This window comes from Cuculus canorus, chromosome 4, assembly GCF_017976375.1.
Source record: "Cuculus canorus isolate bCucCan1 chromosome 4, bCucCan1.pri, whole genome shotgun sequence".
NCBI lineage: Eukaryota > Metazoa > Chordata > Aves > Cuculiformes > Cuculidae > Cuculus > Cuculus canorus.
In genome coordinates this window covers 78,733,217-78,739,771 of record NC_071404.1, presented here as the reverse complement: position 1 = coordinate 78,739,771, position 6,555 = coordinate 78,733,217, and the positions used below count along the sequence as shown (strand labels likewise).

Below are 6,555 nucleotides of genomic sequence, written 5' to 3'. Positions count from 1 at the left end.
TTTCTGCTCATAAACCTCAGCCTATGGCTCTTGTCTTCTGTTTATTCACAGAATCATGGAATCATGGAATGGTTTGGGCTGGAAGGGACCTCAAAGCCCATCCAGTCCCACCCCCTGCTGTGGGCAGGGACACCTCCCGCTGGATCAGGGGGGCTCCAAGCTCCATCCAACCTGGCCTTGAACACCTACAGGGATGGGGCAGCCACGGCTTCTCTGGGCAAGCTTATTCATCAGAAGTTTCCTTAATCACAATTGCTTTGGTTTAACTGGACAATCTGTTCTTTTCCACTGTAGTTCTGTGCTATGAGGTGAAGTCCCTCTCTAAGAAACCCCTTTTCTGGAAGAAGGTCCGCAGAAGCAGGTGGGTGCCACACCATGGCTTTGGGCATCACTGTGCATCTCCAGGTGACTCTAAGCTCTCCCTGAAGTCAGTGGATTCTCCTTGCAGGAGCTGTGGGTGCTACTGGTGTGGGCCCTTGCCTGAAATCTGTTGCGACAGCTTTTACTCTTGAATATTAAAGAGTGCCTGAGAGACAGTGCCAAGTCGGGGAAAGGCATGGGATACTTCTTCCTTAGCCTGTCCACGCCAGTGGCACAGATAACTTTGTTCCTAGAGCCCTACAAACGCCTGGAAGAGGAGACAGGTCTGTGTGGTGGCTGCTCTTCAAGTAGCAGAGGGCAAGCCTCTGGGTGGCTGCATAGGGAACACCAGATTTGGCTAAAAGGTAAGGAAGAACCCAAACAATAAAATGTGTACCTGGGTCTAAACTTTCCAGATATGCTGGGGTTCCAGTTCTGGCTGTCTGCCGTGCATTCATGTATGTGCAGGCCATCTGCATGTCAGGAATGTAGAGGTTTATCAGGGCTGAGTTCATTGCTGGTGGCTACAGAGCTTGGATTCCAGCTCTGGATTGGCAGCACCTCATCCCTTAGCAGTATTTGATCTGCCACCATGACCTCACCGTGGCGGCAGTGCTGTTGTAGTCGGAATGCCAGCTGTGTTCCTGGGCTGAGCAGAGCCCCTTGCCTGGTGCTCCTGTAGAGAGTGAGGACCAAGCTGTCGGAGGAAAGGAACAGGGCTTGCTCTGCCCGCCGGGGAATGGAGCGTGTCACTGCGAGACTGAGGGGGTGACGGTGTAACGCAGTGTGTGTAGCTCCATCCGGCTTATCCTTCTCTGCTGGCCTGGGTGTGATCTGAGAGGTGGCACAGCATGCCTGTGGCGGGTGGCAGGTACACCCGCCACCTCGGAGTTGCAGGAGTGACTCCAAGGTGCCCAGCTCTCAGTGATGGTCACTGCAGGTTAGCTGCCTCATTTTCTGTAAGCTGTTTGGAAAACCACAGTCGTGAGCAGTCCGAATCCCAGAAGGACACTGCATACTGTAACTGCATTATTTTACGGTATTCCCTGGCAAGAAAAAAGTGTTCTCTCTGCACTTGTAGATGCTGTTGGTGCAGAACTGAAACATCACACAGGAGGATCTGCGGTTGAGGACAGTCCTAAGTCGTGGTGCAAACCACCTGGAGTGAGTGTCCTGGAGCATTGTGGGGTGTTACAGTGTGGTTCTGAGGGCAGCCAGTCACTCGGTCATTCATGCTCCGGCAGCAAAGGCAGCGGGAAGCTGGGCAGTTTGGGTTGGAATGCTGGGTTGTTTTGAGGCGCAGTCTGGGCAGTATGTAGGTCAGCATGAAGGGATCGCCTGTGTCTGCAGAGGGGCCGGGAAAGGTTCCTTTCTTGGGACAGAAGTCTGGGATTTTTTGGTGCGCGCTCGGGTTAAGCTCCACATTCTCATTCATGATGGGCTCAGGTTTCGGACCGTCTGCCTGAAGGGGAAATTTATCCTGGCAACTGCTGAAAGAGGAACTCTTGCAGATTGGCACCAGTTTGTGCATTAAAAAAAATGAGTTTTCTTTGCTGTGTGTCAGGTAGCTTTTCAGGGATGCTTTGTTTACATTTCCTCCTGTGTGCTCCGACCGCTCACATCAGCGAGAGCTGATATTTGAGCTCTTTCTGGCAGCTGCCGGGCACCACGCAAGATGCATGCGCCTGCTTTCCCTGCCGTGAGCAAGCAGTCCCTGTGCTCTGGTGGCATTCCACAGTGGCAGCGTGAGACTCGGTCCTGCTGCGGTGTGGACAAACCACTCACCATGGGGCTCAGAGCCCTCTCGTTCCATGCGGACAGTTTCGTACAGATTCGTGCTGGTGATTTTGTTACTGATAGCTGTGAAATCGCGTGCGAGTGCAGGCTGACTCTCACACGATGGGAGTCTGCAGAGGAGCAGAAGAGGTGGATCACAAAACCTCTGGCGTGGTCCTGAGAGAAGAAAGGCTGTGTGGCAGTGTCGAGCCTTTCTTGACACTGGCCGTTAGAGTATTGAGCTATTTGTATGACCTAGTTCAGGTCGGTATTGCCAAACAATAGCTGCTGAAACCAGTGTTATTTTAAATTTCATAAAGTCCAGCTTCACTGAATACTTAGGGAAGACTTAAAATCTTGCTGACAGTCCTTGATATGAGCTTGAACCTCCATTCTCTCCCTTGATCCCATGCAGCCTGAATTTTGTCAGGGCCCTGCAGTCCCAAACAAAATGTTTAAAACTTGTCTGATAGGAAGTTTTATATGGCAGTAGAACTATTATTTGTTTTCCAGAACAAGCTCTGGAAAAAATGATTTGCTGTTCTAGAATATTTAACTTTGAATACTGATGTACTACTTATTTTTCACTGCTTGGTTTGCACACGCAGGATAGGTTTTTTTAAGGCAGATTCTGTTGTCATTGCACAGTCCTTCTCACACTTCAGAGCCATAAAGGTGCTCAAATTGTGTTGAAGGAGGGTTGGGTTTTACTGGTTGCCAGGATGGCTGAGAGCAAGGCCTGTGTTAGCCGTGTTAATCCTTTCTCCGATAGGCAGAGTCCCTGTTAGGTGAGAAGCCAGTGGAGGGATTGTGCACAGAGAAGGCACTGGATGTGTTCTCTGTAGGCTGCAAAGCTGTCTTAAAGCTTTCCTCAAGAACAACGTGTCAGCCTGGTTCCTCCAAACCCTTCTCCTGCTGCGTGGACGCCTAACTCATATCTGCTGTGTGTCTTCAAAGAGTATGACTGTGTGATTTAAAAGCAGGTTTGCAAAAGGGGCTATTTACCAAGGAAAATGTGTTTTCCTGATGGATGGATGGATATATTGCTTCTGCATTTTTTTCTGGAATCTGCTGCATCATGGCATTGTGCCTTCAGAGATGAAAGGAGCTGGCCAGCAATGGTGGAACCACAGCCCTTTTTTCCGAAGGTACAGTAAAATTCTAGCTGTTGTGTTAAAATCCACCATTCTGCCTGGTCAGTGGTGACTACTAATGCATATTTTTTGTAGCAAAGGGAGTAATTGAGTTCTTTATTGCAGAACAACTGCAGTTGCGGATTTTTGAAAAGTCTTCAGTAAAAAAAAATAAAATTCTTTTTGACCCCTCTTTCATGATTTGTGAAAAAAAAAAACCAACCCATTTTCTGGGATTCTGTACACATGTAAGCATGCACTAAAGAGCTTGGGTGTCCATATTTGTCCAAAGTTTGTTCAAAACTGAGAGATTATTCAGTGCATGAGGCTGGCCTCGTGGTTCCTTTTGAATGGCTGGAATTAGAAAAGAAAAATAATGCGGATGTCATAGCTTTATGTCACTGTTGAAGGTTGTGAACACCGTTAGAGATCCCTTTGGGAAGCTGAGCGTTCCCCAGCAGTACAAGCATTACTATGCTAAAGCAGTGCTCTCCTCCTGCAGCAGGACCGTTTGGATCCTGTAATGTGCCAGGTTTCAATCGTTCCCAAAGCTCATGGTCTTGAATGGGTGAGAGAAAGGAACAGTTGAAGGAAGGGCACTGTCAGCAATGTCTCCATGGGATGATTTTAGGGGCTGGTTTCATTTCACACTCCCATCCAATAGAGTGTTGCCAATCGTAATGTTTTCACCTTGGCTCTGCAAGCGACAGGCACTGCGCTGGGGAGAGGTAACGTTGCAGAAAGCTTAGGCTGCGTTTGGATGCAGTCTGCCAGGCTTGGACTGAGCAAGAAGCAGCTATGCTGGGTTTTTAGACGTGATAGTAAGAGCAAAGTCAGAGAAGAAAGAAAATTGGCCAAGTAAGGAAGCGCTGTGGACCATCAGCGGATCAACAGATGAATGGTAGGGAAGAACCTCCTCTGGCCCAGGCAGTAACGTTTTGCCATCGTAGGAGTAACTCTGCTTTCTGAAGTGTAGCAGCCTTTAAAATCAACCTCAGGTCAAAGCTGGTGGAAAACAGGAGCTCTTCTTGCAGAGGTCATGAGTCATTTTAACAATTAGTACTCCAGTCTAGGAAGTGTACTCAGGGGCATAACCAGTCTTTGCCTTGCAGATCTGTAATGTGAGCACATGGTCATTATTTTGTTGTGATTGCTTTGGATGCCGAGTCCCACGCTGTCTCGCCGTGGACCTCCCTCCGTTATGCCTGTCTCTGCCTCCTTAGGTAGGCCGGCTTGTGCCTCCACTGCACTTCACTTTCATGACGCGGGTTTCCTCACTGGTTCCCCTGGCCACTTTATTCCTGCCCCAGATGCCTTTTTCTCTCCCGCTCCACTCTTGATTAGTGATAGGAAATCATAGAATCGTGGAATGGCTTGAATTGGAAGGGACTTCAAAGCCCATCCAGTTCTTCCTCTCTGCCATGGGCAGGGACCCCTCCCACAGGATCAGAGGGCTCCTGATTTGTTTTGAATGCTCCTTACTGGTTGTTGTCTACTTAGCTCTCAACTTTAAAAACTAGTTAGCAGCCACGTCCTGTGCAAGAGCGCTTTGTTTACATGGGAGACCAACAAATTCCCCAAATCCTTAATGTTATTCCTACAGGGAATGCAAGAGAGCAGCCAAGCCCGTTTCACAGTGGATTCCCCTTCTGTACAGAAAAACCTTAATATCAAAAGTGTTCACAAGGTGTATGTAACCAGCTCCCACAGTTCATCCCATTTCTCACACCGGTTTGTCCACAGTGCTGCTGCGGGCTGGAAATGGCTGCACCAGAGACTCTGCATCTGGGCAGAAGGGGAAGGAAAGAGGGATTTCAGTTTGCACAGAATCAGTTGCAGAGGATGGACAGGAGTTATTGAAAATGCATATTGTAATATGGCAGTATCTCCTTTCATTTCTTCTGACCTAGTAGCATCCTGGTTTATGGAAAAGGAATACTCACTGTTAAGGATGCTTAAAGCCATTTTATATTGAGGACTGTTTCTGTCAGACCTGCCTTCAGAGGGCTGTCATTGTACCGCCAGGGCCTGGGGTCTGATGTGTTTTCAGCTGCTTGAAAGCATTTGTGGTGGGAAATGGCATTACAGTGTTAAGAGAAATGCTTCAGGCCTGGAGCACAGCTTGGAAGTGACAGCAGCCGGACAAAGTACCGGCAAGTCGTTGAGTTATGCATGGTTTTGTCACTGCTCAAATCACACCCAAATCCAAGTGCTTTATGATTTTAAAGCTGAGTTTTTAACAGTCTGCATATGCTTTTAAAGTTCCAGATCCCAGTGAAACTGCAGCAGTAAAACAGCCGAAAGGAATCTGTTGCTGGAGAGATTTCCAGCCAGGCTGAAACACAACCAGTGCTGGAATTTTCATTTGAAAAATCTGAGCCTGCAAAACTGCTTTGTGCATTTCCAGGCTGTTAAAGGTCTCTTTGCTCTGAGATAAGCAACTGAACTAGTGTATTTATTGCAGTTATCTCTTGACTTGAAGAGGCTTACTCACATCGCAGCTGAGTCTCCCTTGTCAAGAGGCGTGCGCGGGCTTGGGGTTTGCCGTGTTTGAGTGAGGCTCCTGTGTGTTATTCAGCTCACAAAGATGCTCCTCCACAGTCCTGAGTGACCCAAAGATGGGCTGTGATGGTGATTTTCAGTTTGGTGGAGAAGTTCTGCCTCCTGCATGGAGCAGTGGCTTGAACCAAGTGGAGTATCTATACGTATAAATTCATAAATACATACCAGTGCTTGCAAGGATAGAGCCAAAAAAATTAAATAGATATTCCTATGTCTTGATTAAAATTACATTTTCAGTATCTAGGGGACATGAGTGATGTAGCATAAACTGGCAGAACTTTAAATCAGGTTACATTGAAAAGGCTCTTGTTTTGGGGTTGTTTGTAATATATGTACATTAATTTCCAACAGAAAAAGCTCACAAAGCTGTTGAAAAGCACTTTCATCTGCTCTTAAATCATAATGTTTTTTCAATTAAGAATTTTCCTATTTTGTCTCTTGATTGGAGCAGTTGTGTTGTTCTTATCAGTATCTGTACATGAATTCAGCAGCAATAAATTAAGATTTGTCTGTAGAAGCCACAAACCAAAGCCAGCTTCATTAAGGTCAGACATTTCAGACTTTCTGGAGTAACATTCCGAAATAGCAAGCTGGTTCATTTTTCCTGAATTAAGGCATCCTCCTACCAAACAGTAAGGGAAAGAACTCTGCCCGAAGGTATGGATGTGTCTGTTGTTCGAGGGCCATGAGGAGCTGCAGCCCTGCAATCCCATCAGGGTACAGT

General features: G+C 47.3%; 1 protein-coding gene across 2 annotated transcripts in view; it reads left to right on the top strand.

The window, feature by feature from the left end:
* The first annotated feature begins 317 nt into the window (after nt 1-317).
* The window catches only part of ADAMTS3 (ADAM metallopeptidase with thrombospondin type 1 motif 3), a 127,842-nt gene continuing 121,604 nt past the window's right edge, over nt 318-6,555 (top strand). For both annotated transcript variants that reach the window (XM_054066139.1, XM_054066140.1), the window contains exon 1: nt 318-361. The gene's annotated coding sequence lies outside the window, so the exon portion shown is untranslated. The remainder of the gene's footprint in view (nt 362-6,555) is intronic.